Source organism: Cyprinus carpio, chromosome A18 (genome assembly GCF_018340385.1).
Source record: "Cyprinus carpio isolate SPL01 chromosome A18, ASM1834038v1, whole genome shotgun sequence".
Taxonomy (NCBI): domain Eukaryota; kingdom Metazoa; phylum Chordata; class Actinopteri; order Cypriniformes; family Cyprinidae; genus Cyprinus; species Cyprinus carpio.
The window spans coordinates 24,984,404-25,001,534 of record NC_056589.1 but is presented as its reverse complement, the minus strand read 5'-3'; the positions used below and the strand labels follow the sequence as shown (position 1 = coordinate 25,001,534).

Here is a 17,131-nt window from a genome sequence, read left to right as displayed (position 1 = left end):
CGAATTCACAGTATAAAACAGTAGATTAACTACTAGTATTTTAGAGATTTCGAAATGCACAACACAAGTACATTTTACTTTCCTATGAGGCCACAGGAGAGGATTTGTGACACTGCAAGTGTAAATATGATGAATATAGTATGTCCAGGTTACATTCAAGCTACACAAATTTATACCACAGCCTATATAGAACATGCTTTTTTTTTAATAGTAACAAAGTACTTATTTCAAAAGCTCCTACTCAAGCAATTTTGGATGCAGCCAAACATTTTCTGTGTGGAACATTAATGTTTAGCAGCAAAAACTGATTCCTTGTGAACATAAATACTCACTCTCTCAAAAGTAGCCACAAGTTGTAAATGATAACATTAACATTATTTTAAATGTGAAAAAATTGACTTTTCTGTGTAAGGTTATATGCAATTTTACAACACTGTTGTCATGACAACGGAACGCCAGTGATTTCAACAGCTTTACATCCATTAAAATTCCATCAAAATAACCTCAATTTAACCTTAAAAAAAGCTTAAAAAAATGAGAGAGAAACAAGGAATGAGTCCAGGTTCTTGTGGTATTCTACTTTACACCACAAATGCTGTCAATTGAGCTTAAAATAACCTATAGTATTTCTTTAAGAGCACAAATGCCATTTTTCGAAGTTACATAGAGGAAGAAACCTGTGTTTGTATTTTCTGTCACATACATGATGTCTAAAGGGGATGAAATTGATTAATGCTGATTTCCTGGATTACTGACAAAATGACAGACAAAGTGTTACTGAAAGACTGACTGATTGTTTTACCAAACAACTTAGGGAGAAGTTCAAGTGGGTTCTTGAGGCATAAAAAAACATTGGTGTGCTTCATGAAAACTACCCACATGCCAAACTCGTGGAATCCTGCTAGATGTAATTGAGAAAGTACAATGCATACAAATGACACACAATATAATTATGGCAAAATATCAAGTATCACACTAATGAAATAAAGGAATTTAAATTGTTATGCTCATGAATGCACTCGGCATGGGGCTGATTGAAAGCACTTCATTTTCCATTTCCATTAGCGGCCTGATTGTGTTTCCATGAATCCCTCTGATTGTCACAGTAAGACTAAGGCCAGTCTGTAGGTGTGTGTTTGTCTTGGAAGTCAGTTATGAACTGATTACTGGGCGAGCTTCAGTTTATTTGCTGTCTGACCTGTAAAGACCATGTTTAATCTTACTTACAATAAACACAGGCAGAGAAAAAGAGAGATTAGCTCAAAACAAAGAAGGCAGCATCAGAACCCTAACAGAACCACCTTCATAGACAGCCTACAACTTACAAGAAGTGCACTGGAGACAGGACCAAACCCAAAAGGACCAATCATTTGTTTGATAGTCGAGTTTGTTTATAGTACACTAGTGATATTTTAGTATTATTTATTTACCGTTATAGTTATACTTACAATTTTTTGAATATTTGTATATTACATTTATAAAATATAAACTGAATATTGACAGTTTTCAATTGAATTTTAGTCCATTTTTGTTATTTCGTTATGTACTTTTGTCATTTTTAAATATTTAGTTTTAAATTATTTTTATTTCAGTTTTAGTATTAGTTCAGTTTTTATTTATTTTGAGTGAGTAACTTTATAGATAATGTCCTGGCAGAAAATTACCAGTATCTTTTTTATTACAGTGTGTTTTATATGCACATAAACTGGACATTATATGCACATCTTATATGCACATGAAGCTGAAAAAAAAAAAAAGTTTAAATTACCCTGCCAAAAGTAAATAACACAAACTAAGCTGTTGCTTTTTTTTCTTTATTTTTTCACTGAGCACATCACAATGTATTCTGGGATTGCAATGCTGTCCAGATATGCAGCTCACTAGGTTTTGGTACTTACAGGCCAAAGAGTTGCAGAGTTAGAGAGAGAGAGTAAGAAAGCGAAATAACATAACAAAAATAATTAAACTGAACCAAAAATCAAAGTTATTCAAGCGTACAACTGCTCTGGATTCATCAAAGTGATGCATCACAGAACTGATACAATATGTATGATAAAAAGTACAAAGACTTGTACTTTAAGCAGTAAGGAGAAACAGGGCAGTTTCATGTGTTACTCACCATTACAGAACCCAAGCAAACAGCAGACAGGCCTGCTGCTCTCGTCACCATAGAGATCCAAGTGTATTTGAAAGTAGACAGAGAGAGAGGGAAGAAGAGAGAAAGAGCTGAGCCATAAAAGAGCCATGAAACTCCAAACACCTTTAAGAGTACTTGCTCGCTTTCTCTCCAGCTCTTTATCTCTGACCTACAACCAAATTGGGAGGGGGGCTGGGTTGGGTGGAGACAGGAGGTTCCGATAGTTTGACATGTTACCATGGAAACAGAGGAAGAGCCAAACACCGAGTAAGTAGAAGAGAAAAAATAAGAAAAAATGAAAAAAAAAACTCAGATCTCTATGGTAGAGAATGTCAGGCTGTGCACAAACACTACATACACACCAACATTTAAGGACTGCACACTCAGGAACATATACAGTCATTCTGAGTTAAAGAATAACTGATGTTTTCGTCTGTGTAATCTGGACTGAGATGAGTGAACGGCAAGTATTTAACAACATTTAACGGCAACAAGGATAAAGATAGCAAGATGGACGGAAGGATGGATGCAAAGAAAGACAGATGGATCGATGGAGGGATGGGTATTTAAACAAGAGAATGACAGACCACACTCACAAGGTGCTCTTGATTGCCTGTTGCCTATTTGGTGAGAACACTTTTAGCCTAAAAGCATGCATAAATTTGTAAGTTTTAAAGTTTGATGAAGAACATGATGCATACGCAATTAGATTCCAGAACAAAGTTAATGCGGTATTTGTGTAAAAATCCTAATTATATCTTCATGTACTGTGTTCTGTAAACCCCACTAATTTCAATAAGAATAAAGAAAAGTTCAAGGTTGCAAAGTTACGGATGAAAGAGTAACAGTACATTCGCTTCATTACAGGATTTAACAAGACATTGGCTGTTTAAAAGGTTGTTTTCCGCACCTTTGATTCCTCCGTCTATTTCTAACACTGAATAAAAACATAAATGCCTTACTTAAATATGGTTTAAAGTGGTTTTATTTACTTTCTCAATGCACACAATCCTGGTGTTATTGTAGATGATTCAGTGGTTAATGTTATTCCAACCAAAACATTTTGTTAATAATCAAAGTTTTGCTGCAAAAACAACTCTTTTTTTTTCACTGAAGACAATACATACTGTGTTAAGTAACAGATAAACAGATGTTTAAAGGTGCAGAATGTAATATTGACAGCTAACATCTGGAATGGATACCGCAGTCCAAATTAAAAAGTTGTTTCTCCCACTTCTTCCTCCTCAGACTTGATGCTCATGTGGGTTGCCAGATTGAGGACACATAACAGGAACAAGCTCAATTGATGATGGAAGGCGACGAACATAAGTTGATGAGTTGATTTATCTGAATTTTAATAAGCCTCTAGTCATTGATTTTTTTAGATGGATCCATGGCTGCAATACACTGTGTTTTCCACTAACTGGCAACCCGGAGTATCATATGGAGTTTAGCGTGTTAGCGTGTTTGCTAAATATCTGCAAATATACTGTGGTATTTAGCAAAATCAATAAAAAGTATGTTTAAAATCAAGTCCTACCCTACATTTTAAATATCTGCAAATATACTGTGGTATTTAGCAAAATCAATAAAAAGTATGTTTAAAATCAAGTCCTACCCTACATTTTTCCCACTGAACATCTTTTTTAGACGGGCATGCCTGCCTCCATATGATATCATCTCTGATAAACCAGTGACCTCTAGGGATTAAAAAAAAAAACGGACAGAGAGGGACAGATAAGAAAGGAGTGAGACCAGAAAAGAAGAATAAATGGGGCCAAACAGGAACATGGTCTCTAGACATTGTAATTTCTGACAGCATTTCATCAGAGCAGTCTGGAGAGCCCAGAGCCTTTAATTAAAGAACGAAACTCTTGTCTTACACTTCAAAGGAAAAACGGTGCACACACAAGGAAAATTACTTCTCAATTATGAAAAAATTACAGTTTGTTGACTATGAAGATGTGAAAAGATAAAAAAGAAAAAGAAAAAATACAATTGTGCAGTGCTTCCCTCATTAAATTATTACTGTTTTAGCATAATTACATGTTAACATAAAATGTACAAATGTTTTGACTCAACTTTTCACCGCACGCTTGCGGTGTTGCCATTACCTGCAATTAACGACTATTTCCATGTGTTAGCAGGTTGCCATGGCAACCTAATATCAAGTATTTTCCAGATGCTGCCAAGAGCTTCCTCCCTTTTTCGTGTCTTGACTTTTATGTTTGCCACGAGAGCCGAAGCACTATCCTCTCATTACTATGACACTTTGCTTTCAGCTACATTCAAAACAGGTCATTCTCCTTATCAACAAAGAGACACATCATTTCCCGGCATCAGGAAAAAGCAAACGATCTAAGGGAGCTGCGAGCGTGCAGGCAAAAATGAGAGCGTATACAGCCCAGTCTGAGCGGTCATTAAGAATTTAGCTGGCGTTGAGCTTGGCTTGTGGAGGTCTATAAAAGATGCAAAAAGGAGAAGCAGCAGCTCAGAGCTCATTACTCCAGCTGATCAGATTTCCTGTTCTGGTTTGTTCACGATGCCACCAGACTCACAGCAGGACAGCCCAACAAGATTTAGATAAGATGAAACCTGGGCGTGCATTCACCAAAGGATCACTCACATCCTGTTTTACATTTCTGTACTTTTTTTGCACTGGTTGAATCCTTCTGGATTTGGAATAAAATGCATGTTCTCCTTATCTGAACTGGGACAGACGGATGGACGGACGGACGGACGGACAGAAAGACAGACAGACGGACAGATAGATAGATATATACTGTAGATAGATAGATAGATAGATAGATAGATAGATAGATAGATAGATAGATAGATAGATAGATAGATAGATAGATAGATGGATAGATAGATAGATAGATAGATGGTCAGATGTCTTTAACCAAGTAAAGTTTTGTCTATGCACTTTCTGGAAAAGTTATATAGGCTACCTAAAGTACTTACTATAAGCTGGTTAACTAGTTCACAAATGATTAATCAGTTCAAACAGGTCCCTGTCAATGTGGGAAAAAAAGTCTCAAACCAGGTTAAACTCCATTTGATAAACCACCTAAATAAGCTTGAACCGTCTTGGAGCAACAATCAGTAACTAGTTTAGCTGAACTGTCCATGAGCGACAAAGCTTGAAAGCATATAAAAAGATGCTACAGCACATCAAGGTTATTGCAATACAGAAAGCCCTATTAGTTTTTCATCATTTCTACTAGACTATACCACACAACTGTTTATTTATCTTTAGAAACGGGTGATGAGGGACGAGTAATTTCAGTGAGATGGGAAATAGCTTGGCTGATAATAGCCGCTATCACACTGAAACTCAGCGGCATTAGCTTAATGAAAGTACACAGTGGTACAGGACCCATCCAACACATTCAGTGGCTACTCTCTTTTAATCTGTGTCACTGATCCAATACAATCCATCCTATCCCACTGGACAAGCCAGAGCGTGACTAGCCTATCAAATTAATTAGCAAGCCATACACACTGCATTAGGTAGCCGCACACCCTCATATTAAGCTGAACAGAGCTGCGGCTCTGACAAAGTAGCACTGAAGGGTACGCCAGCTTTGACTGGTGCTCGTGAGGGGTGAAGTTTATTTAACAACAACACAGTAGGGCGAGGACAAAGTTAGTGTTGTGTAAACAATGGTTAGCATTCATTTAGCCACTGTTTGTTCACGAGAGATAAACAGATTGGAATGCAGCTCGATTACGATTAATTTCAGATGTATGCTAGGTTATTGCTCTCTCACGACTTTCTGAAAGCACAAAAGACCAGCCAAAAGATAGGACGAACGAACAGCCTTAGCGAAAGCTTCTGGCAGCTTTCACTGGAATAGGCTGGAAAGTGACATGCTGAGTAAAGAGCTGGATGATGTGAATAAATGAGGTGAGTAAGAAGAGAGAGGAAATCTAATGGAAAGCAGAGGATGTGCTCTAGTTTGAATGAACATTAACCAGGTGAGATGACGAGCCTCTCCACTTTCAATTACCTACCCTAATAAGAGAGATGAAGAGCTTTGTTTTGGGGTATAGAGAGGAAGATGAGAGACGTCAGGGAGGGCAGAAATCTCAGGAGAAAACTTTCTGAATGTCATCATCTATTACAGCTTGTTTACCACAAAACAGGCCTACAGCCTGATGATGTACCATTTCTTTAAGCAATAAAAAAAAATCTTAAAAAGGGAATAAAAAATGTGAATTAAAAAAATTTAAGGAAATAAAAACAAGGTAAAAAGTCACATTTAAAAATGAAAAGAAAAGAAAATTAAAATTTTATATTGTATATAACGTGGCAAAAAATAAAATGAAGTTAAAAACAAGCAATAATAATAATATAATAATAATAATATAATAATAAACTTTTTTATTTTTTTTAAATACTTATACTTTAAAATTAAAATCTAAATGGAATAGAAAATATACAAATATTAACAAAAACTATAATATTATCTCAATGATACTAAAATATTACTGTATATTGCTTAAATTTTAAATATATTATTAAACATGGACATTTTATTTGCATTACATTTTTACTTAACCTGGCACTGATGATCATTTATTGATGTACTGATGCTTGAATAAATCTAATTCTTTTGTGAAAGAAGTTTTTATTTAAACAATTATCTCAATAACAGTTTAAAAACATTTACAAAATAAATAAATTTCACCATCGGTGGAAAACGTGTAAAAGAGAGATTTGGCATTTACTGATCTTACATCTTGAAATCGAGCTAGCCAAATAAAAAGGCATTAAGTGTTCCCTCCACTTCTTCCTAAGCACATGCCATGTGGCAAATGTTTGAGCATCTACCCAGCTAAACAGACAGAAGTCTCGTCTCTGAACACAAGCCGCAGCAGGACAGTTGGGCCTTCTCTGTCTCTCACTCTGCCCTGCAGGCTTCAACACAAACACATGGAGCAAGAATGAGGACAGAGAGAGAGAGAGAGAGAGAGAGAGAGAGAGAGGGAGAAACCTACCAGACAGACTGAAATGAGATTTAATGGAGGTGCATAATGTCTACAGAGACAGAGAGATAGACTGATGAAGGAAAGAGAGGGCAACCAATCGATGAGAAAGTGGTACTTGAAGGATTTTTTTCCCTAGAAAGAGAGACAATGCTGGTAAGAAAGAAACTGAGAGGAAAAGACCAAGGCCATGTTCATATTTTTATAATTTAAATATGATGAAATAAATATTATTGTTAAAGCAAACAATAACACATATTTAATAGTTAATTTTTCTCTGAAGTATTTTTGTACAAAAGTGTCATTATGTACACGCACATATGTGTATTAATTTAAATAATAAGAATAAGAATAATAATAATAATAATCATAATTATTATTATTATTATTATTATTATTATTGTAACATTAACAAATATAATGTAAACAATAACAATAATAACAGTTATTAATAGTAATAACAATATTAGCTGTTGTTATTATTATTATTAATATATATATATAATGCAAATTAATATTTATATTAATTATTATATATAATAATACTACTAATAATAATAACTATTATTGTTATTACTGTTAATAACTATTTATCTATTTATAACTATTATTACTGTTATTATTTTACATTATTATTATTTTAAATTTTACTATAATAAAAATAATAATTATTGTTATTGTTGTTATTAAATAAAATAATAATATAAAAAATTGAATACTAATAACAACAACAACAACAACAACAATAATAATAATAATAATAATAATATTAATAATAATTGAATATTTATGAGTTCATAGGGAGAGACAAAGTCTTTGCTCATCTCTACAGCTGCTCTCCTGTTTCTGTTGATTTACCTCTATTTGTCTAAATTTTTTTCCCTCTCATCGTTCTATCTCCATTACTGCTACTTCTGGTCCCAAACCTGCTCAGGATAATCACGGGAGAGAGATGTTGCACGGAGCACTCAGCAGTTGTATCGATTCTGGCCTGATCTTTTTAGGTTATGCATTATCTGTGTGTTGCCTCATTATTTAACCAAAGCAGATCGGAGGCCAGTGATGATTCCGACAGCAGTGCCACGAGCAACCTCATTTTCATCCATTCATACAAAATACTCATAACAGCGCAGGAGAGCAGGATGGCTGGAAGTGACTGCTGAATGGAGGACTCTGAGATCAATAAACAACACTAGAGATGCTCTACACTGGCTTTATCTGTTGAATCTCAGATAAAAGAGAAATCTGAAGATAAAGAGACCTGTGCTCAATATGCTTGAAAAAATAACAACCAAGTAAACTGACTGATATTTTTCACTCGAATAGCACTTTGCATAAGGATTGTGTTAATGCTATACTGTAAGTGTAAGGATTCACCTCACATGGACTTTTTCCACAATGTGTTATGCTAAAGCCTGGAATTAAAATCCTTTTCATTTTTATCATTTGATTTACACAAAATGTGTAACATTCATAAGTTATTTTATTCTTTACAGATTTTAAGAAAAGAGGGAGAGAATATTTTATTTACAGGAGGCAATATTCTAAAAAAAATAGAAAGGGGAGAATGTGCTGACATCAAGAAGCAGATACGTTAAAATTGGAGAAATACTTTTTTTGGTTAGGTTAAAAGTAAAAAACGGGACTAGTTAAACTCACAAATGGGACCGTTTAATTAGAGACAGTGGACGGTGACAGAGAAACACTCCATTACACAAGGATATTAGAGCTTCCTGTGCCCAAGCCGTCAGGAAAGGAAGTCAAATAACCATTGGACGGTTGTAGATGTAAGCTATATTGAAAGTCAATGAACAATTTAATTGTTCAAGAGCTAAGAATGCAGCATATGTGTGTATAGTAATCCTGCATGAATTATGATTACACGTCATAACAACAAGTTGGATGTGTGACCTGACCATTTTTTGCACTAGTACATACAAACAATAACCTATCAATAGCAACACCCTATCAACACCCCGACAACTAACCAGCAGCACCCCAACAACTCTCCATCAACACCCCAGCAACACCCCATCAAAAGCCCATCAACACCCCAACAACTACCCAGCAACACCCCAACAACTCTCCATCGACACCCCAGCAACACCCCATCAACAGCCCATCAACACCCCAACAACTCTCCATTGACACCCCAGCAACAGCCCAACAACTACCCAGCAACACCCCAACAACTCTCCATCAACACCCCAGCAACAGCCCATCAACACCCCAACAACTACCCAGCAACACCCCAAAAAATCTCCAGGCAACACCCCATCAACAGCCCATCAACACCCCAGCAACGCCCCAGCAACACGCCATCAACACCCCAACAACTTCCCAGCAACACCCCAAAACCTCTCCAGCAACACACCAGGCAACATGCCATCAACAGCCCAACAACTACCCAGCAACACCCCAAAACCTCTCCAGCAACACACCAGGCAACATGCCATCAACAGCCCAACAACTACCCAGCAACACCAAACAACAACCCAGAACACCCTAGTATTGTGGCAACAGACAAACAACACTCACATTTTCTTCAGGAAAAATGTAAAAATCAAACTATATCGAAATATGAAAAAAAAACAAAAAAAAAAAAGAAAAACTGATCTGGTTATCAAGTCTTATAGTGGATTAAAATTTTCGTTGACTGAATCGAAACATAGGATTTCAAAAGACAAAAGGCAGCTGCAGACATATTCGGGCAGTTAGCTGTGACATTATTGTTCTCTTTTACAAAACAGGTCACTAGAGTTGTGGCCACGTTTTTCACAAACTCAATATGAACATTTATTCATGCAATACGGCTTTGCCTGATTACAAACTTTCTGTGGAGTCTCATCTGCTCCAGTCATTCAACTTGACACTGCAATCGGATGCAGTCAAATGAGAAACTCACAAAATGAAGCTTCTGGTAAATCTGGCCTCACAGGGTGCCTGCAGTGGCCACCGGGAAGCATTTAAATACTGTTTAAGGTCCAAGCAGCACTGAGAATGACAAAACTTCCCTAGCCGTGCACACAGCACTGTCTTCTCAATCAACATTTAACTGAACATTTTAAGTGTGTGTGTGTGTGTGTGTGTGTGTGTGTGTGTAAGTTTGTGTGTTTGTGAGAGAGAGAGAGAGAGAGAGAGAGAGAGAAGGGGAGAGAGAGAGAGAGAGAGAGAGAGAGAGAAGGGGAGAGAGAGAGAGAGAGGTATTGCTCACCCCAGGCTTCAACAGCAGACAATCTATGCATGTCCACACAGCTATCAAGCATCGAATTCCACTATAGAAATGATGGATCAAACTAACTCACACACACACAGAGAGAGAGAGGTAAAAGTCATTTTGATTGGATCTGAAAGATGTAAGCAGTTATCCCTGTGTGGCATCCTTTAACCACAAAACACACATCCTGGCAGAAAGTTCTACTGACCTGTAAGATTCAAGTCATTGCAGGAAAGGAACTTAATAATTTTTCAAAAAAGACCCACAAGTTGGAATTCCCCATCCATCATATTAAAACAATCACACACATGATCATAGAAATCATGTTTGCTGCTGATTAGAGGGCCCCAACAAGCTATAGAAAATAATGACATGGAATAATGATGAAGAATTTTCAATTAACATCCTTAAACGAAGCTAATTTAGTACATTATGTTTGGATCAGTGTTAGGTAACCAATGGCAACAGAGCTACTTGTTGAGTGTCCAAGGCCTTGTACACACTGCAAATATGGTTAATATTCTTATGCAAGCACTTGATCTCGTTCTGTAGACACAGAGTCTTTGACGTATGCTTAGTACTGACAACCATATTTACTAACAGGTGTTCTTCTCAAAGAAATGTCAAATCACTCTTCTATTCTTGTGATATTTGTGAAAAAAAAACTGTAAAAGTCTGTCTCTCTCCACCAGCTCTGCAGTCTGAGGACAAGCCCTATATTATATAGCACATTGTTAAATGCAGCAGTGTAAGGAAATACAACTTTATACATTAATATATCTTTTCGTTTGCTAATATTGTTGGCTGATGTTTATTATTTACAGATGTAAGATGCCAAAATGTTGCTTTGATTATCTTATTAAACATCACTATTTCTTTGAAGTAACTTTTGTAACAATAATGATAATTAAAATAATAAAAACGGCATCAGTCCCAAACACACACATATACACACACACACACACACACACACACACACACACACACACACACATATATAGTATGGTAAGCAAAAAATATATTAATAAATAAAGAGATTTCAATAATTCATTTTGCAGTGTAACATCAACAGGCACACACATACACACTCACTTCACACTCACACATTTCCACACAATTCTACAAATATTGGTGTTTCTCATACAACATCATATAGGCTAACATTTCAGTGTTTGTGAGACAACATCCGCCTTGCAGCAGAAAACCGACTCATATCATAACCATAATGGATTTTTATGGACCACAGTTTGTTAGACAAGATTCTCCTGGCACCTTGCATATTTCCATCATGTAAGAGAATAAATGATGTACTCTCTAAATTATGCAGATATTCGAATCTTTAGTCTAGCTATACATTACTCAATAACATTACCCATTGGCATTTCTCTTCTCATTCGCAAAAAAAAGCATGTAGATCCAAATACACGCTTCAAAATACAGTATGCATTTTTTTTAAATCCTAAAGATCAATTTCCCACCAAACCCGGAGTTTTTTTTCCTCTAAAATATTGAACAGGTACTCAAATACAATGAATTCATGACATAGATGCAAAGTGAAGATCATTACTATTTAGTGAATTTAATTACTTTTATAGATTACTTATAATGTTAGTAAATTATTCTTGTGTCAAAAAGAGTAAATTTATTTTTCTATAGGCATTGTACATGTAAATGTGGGCGGTCATGTTAATGTATTCATCTAGTTGATGTCAGAAAGTTGAAAATTGCCTATGTTTGGAGCTTTGTTTCAGCAAATGCTCTTTATGGACTGGGAAAGGAGTTCTGAGTTTTGAAAGCTACATCCAACTTTTATTATTTCAAAAGTTCAAGGAAAATTTAATTTCTATGATATTACCCCTTTAAAGGATTGGATATTAAATTCCATACACACACAGTATGCAAGAAGCCTGTAATTGCACTACACAACATTAAGACACACACCAAAACTGCAGTAGCTTCAGAAATAAGCCTAATTTTCAAAAGCCACAGAATGATCTTACACAAAAGGGGAGCTTAATACAATCCTCATTAAAATCTCTGACTGGGAGTTTAACCCACATTTAAGCTCCCCTGGAGAACAAGTTCTTGGCATTTACAATTAACATTCATTTTGTGTTGTAAAGTATAATGTGATTTTGGAGGAAGAGCAAGGAGCAAGTGAGAGACAGAGAGAGAGAGAGATTAGGACTGACTGTGTAATGTAGCCTATATTAGAATGCAGTTCGACGCCCCTAAATTTAAAATATGTGGGCAAGAAATGTCCCTGTATAGGTTTTTGTCCTATATTTATTTCATATGATATATTTAGCAATATCACACAAGCAAGTATCTGTTTTTCTGCATTATTGCAAATGTGATATTAATTTTTGATGCAATAGGTTAAATAAACAAAGTTATTACTGTGTTAAAATTTAGACACAATATTGCCAATATTATCTGTTTTGCTCAATTTTACAAATGAAAATAGTGCCAAACAAAGCAACAGCAGAACTGTTGTGCCTTTCCGAGCAACACACAGTGGTTTTTGTTACTGAATGAATCCACGATTTTTAACAACTTGAGTGAGCCATTAATTCAGTGATCCACTCATAAAGACTCACAGCTTTTTGATACAAAGCGGTTAAATGATTGACTGAATGACTCACTTATTAAGACAGTGACATACACCCACATACTGGTGCTATTAGTTTCATATTGAGAGTATCATTTCATTTAAAAAAAAAAAATAAATAATAATCTCATACTTAAATATTCACTTTTTAACCCATTAATATGAATTTAGCATTATTTATGCCATGTTGAATCAAAATAATTAATTAATTAATTAATTAATTGGCACATAATGTCATTAAATATATATTTAATTACTGACATTATGTGTCAATTAATCAAATTAATTGCTATATATATATATATATATATATATATATATATATATATATATATATATATATATATATACTTTTAGATTTAATGATTTAATATAAAACATTTTTCCATTTATCATTTAACATTTATTAAAATTAAATATAAAATATATTTAATTATATATTAAAATTAAATATAAAATATATTTAATTATAGAATTTAAATATTTACTTATTTTCTATAAAATCATATAAAAATTCTTTGAAAAAAATGTGACTTGTAAAAACACTGCATACTGTTAACAGCATGTCTTCTATCAGCCAAGTTGACTGTGTAAAGCCAGAGTAGAGCAGAGGCAGGAGACGAATAATGGTTGTAAAAAATGAGCAGAGTTTATTGAATAACCTTAGTTGCGCATGGTTCAATACTTATAGCCTATATGCATGTGAGCCTGTGAGTATACTTCATACACAACTCTATCCAGCCCCTGCAGTACTCATCTGCTCTAAAAATTAAACACACTCATTAAAAGCATGTTTGCGTTGACATCAATGTGCAACATAATTACAGCTGAGAGATTAACACCAAGCACAGAGTAATATCCCTGCACATCATCCATGTGTTGCTATAAGTGCTCTAAAATCTCCAAGAGGAGCTATGCCAATAATATCAGTGCACCGATCTACAACTACAACCATCATCACAGTAAACATCAGTCCTGACACTTTCACCAATTGTTTTTCTAGCTGCATATACACATACCTCCCACAGCGGAGAGAGCTATAAGCATGATATAGCTTTCTAAACAACAGAATGCAGATGGGTTTTGGTGTTGTGCTGTTCTTCACGGTTCACAGTGTTGGAGCTGAACAGTGGTTGAGCTGTGACCTGTAGATGAAAAGAGCCTTTGCTCCATACAAACACATTAGCATATACAAGGACAACAGGTGCCCATGCTGGATTAACACTATTATGCATCGATTTCCATCAAAATCAACAACAAAAGAGACTAGAAAAAAAGGTCGTTTAAAACCAATTATCATTCCATGTAGCTCTTGAAGTCTTGTAGAAAATATGCTATGCTAATGTTATTTCTGCATTCAAAAATAATTTGGTGACCTTCATTCACTGTGTTCTGTGGGAGTTTTCTTCTCATTTTATGGTCTGTCAGGTAAAAAAAAAAAAAATCAATAAATCTGATTGCTTAGACATAGTAGTCCTTGCCCAAAACTCTGCAACCTCAATTGTTTCCAAAACCAAACATAAAACAAATGGTATAAGATTCTAAAAGACCTAACTGTAAATCAAGGGTTTTTAAAGACCCTGAAATATTAAACAGATATATAATCTTATGCATACAGCAGATATATAATTGTATGCATACGGATCCATTTTTACTGTGTGAGAAAATAGTGTGAAAAAGAAAATATGTTGTTAGCTTTTATATTGTTACTGTACAGAAGCCAGTATTAAAGTATTAAAGTATTATCTGGAAAATATTTATTAAGTTAACAGTATCTGTATCTTTTCCTACCCACTATTAATGTTATATGAATAAACCCCAAGATACATTTTTTCAGTTAAGTTATTTGAATAACATTTAAATAAGCATAAAAGTTGAAAGATAAAACACTTTTTTTTACAGTTAAAAATGTGTCAATACAATAAGCTATTAATTTAAAATAATCATTTTTTTTTTTCTTACCAGTCTTTAAAAATGAGAAATGAAAAAATGAAATCATATAACATCACTAAATTCTATAAATATTTGAAATATATTACATTTATATTTCAAGTAAACAGGTTAACTTAGATATGCATACAAATACACTTTTGATTTTTTTTTCATTCAAATATTCTAAAGACCGCTTCAAATCACTGATAAAACTGTAGTGTCCCATTTACCTTTGTATTGTCTTGATTTGGGCTCGTGGCCAACTGTGTTGAGATTCCCAGAGCACATCAGGAACTAAAAGACAGAAAGGGGCTGATGGGAAAGATAGCCAAAGGTCTTCCCACATTCTTTTGCCCTTAGCAAACTTAAATTTCAACCAAAACTCTCAATGACAAGGAAACAATGAACTATTTAGTCCGGGACTCACTTTAGACCGTTTAGCATTTCAGTATTGAACACATATCACAGTGAAACCAACGTAACATAACAGAAGATGACAAATAAAGAACTGACACACTGTCGGCCTGATCTTTAGCATGAAAAATGCATTTAGCCTCAACCTCTAATTATAAAAGCAAATAAACCTCTGGTTGTTCCGGACACGTTTATAGGAAACGGTAGTGTTTACGGGCGAGATGATTGCCGAAGCCGCATTAACCCTCATTCTGACAGATGTTTCGGGAGTGTTTGGAAATTGCAGATTGTTCTACATTAACGCTGACGGATAGTACTAATGAAGCCAGCACCACAGGCTGTGAGTGAGTGTGTGTGTGTGTGTGAGACGGAAACAGAGAGAGTGAGAGAGGTAATAAGCCTTAAATACGATTAGCAGGACGCATCTCATAAAGATGACCCATGCCTACAGAGACTCCACTGCAAATAAAAGCAAACCTGAGGCAGACACTGAGAAGAGTGACATGATGACACCATGATAAACACTAAAATAATTAGTGCTGCTTGCTTAGTCATTAGCATTGATGATACTGCCTCATTATTATTATTATTGCTCACACTAAGTGTTAGGGATTTGAACAATTTGAATTTCATTCATTTCATCATGTGGCTTGTTGAGGAAAGGTGTGTCATTACTTCAGATATACTAATTTTGCCTTGACAAAAAAAAAAAAAAAAAAAACTACAACCATTTAGCAATGCCCTAACAACCAACTAATGTGTAGTATGCATTAGAGTTTGCCTTTGTAAACAACTACTGATTAGTGCATGTTTTCTGCCACGCTGAGTTACAGTTCTAATGCAGGTTATGGGAGTTTAAATCCAGCATGCAACTTTTCCGAATTCAGTTTCCCCTCTTTCGCTGATCATTTCCAATCCCCTATATGCTAAAATAGAATAATGCCAATGCAAAAGATAGATAATGGCAAAAAAATAAAAAAAAATAAATACAATGCTGACGGAATTTTTTTTTTTTTATCCCAAAAGCATTTGAGGTTTAGGTTTGAGTCTAGTTTTCCTCTCCTCAATCTATAAAATAATAAAAAATAAAAAAATAAAAAATTAAAATAAAATAAAATATTTAAATCATTTTAGCCCAAAAACATATGAGCTTACGTTTCTCACCAGTTACAACAAAGAATAATCTCCTAACAATTCTGGTGACAGAAATCAAAATGAGAATTGTGCAACTATTGTGTGTGTTTATATAAATCATCATACATCATCAGAAGTGAGGCTTTTCATCAAGAAAAACATCCACTTCCACATATACGTCATTCTCTCTACTGCTTTATACAAAAAAGTAAAAACTCACCATGGAAAACAGTTAGATGTCCAGAGTGTGTGAGTTATGAAGCATAATGCACATGCAACATGTGTACGCACATGTTTGACAATGAAGATGGAAACGTGTATCTAATGTGTGTGTGCAAATGAGACAAACACAAAGAATGCGAATGGTATGCATTTCCATGGGAAACTTCCTACCCTGTGTGCAGTCGTCATTTACTTATTAACAAACGGCAAACAGTCCTTGAGTTTACTCTGCCAGTGAATGACAAGAACAGTTTGAGTCAACAAAAGAATGTAGGACAGAAAAATAATAGTTCTAGATAAATCAGACCCTAATAAGTCTTCAGAAAATTCCATGAATAAAAGCCAGATTCTTTAGTACCGCGAAAAAAATAAATAAATTGCATTGACCATTTATTTTGGATTAATCTGTTCAACATGTTCAGAGACTCCTGCTGCTTCTATTTTCTCATAAAATCTCAAAAAACTATTTTCC

The 17,131-nt window shown here is 34.8% G+C and overlaps 1 protein-coding gene across 1 annotated transcript in view; it reads right to left on the bottom strand.

Annotated features, from left to right (window-relative positions):
* Nucleotides 1-16,792, bottom strand: part of LOC109108892 (SH3 and multiple ankyrin repeat domains protein 3-like) — a 225,644-nt gene extending 208,852 nt beyond the window's left edge. The window contains 1 exon segment of the mRNA XM_042775608.1: nucleotides 16,658-16,792. The gene's annotated coding sequence lies outside the window, so the exon portion shown is untranslated.
* Nucleotides 16,793-17,131: the final 339 nt, after the last annotated feature.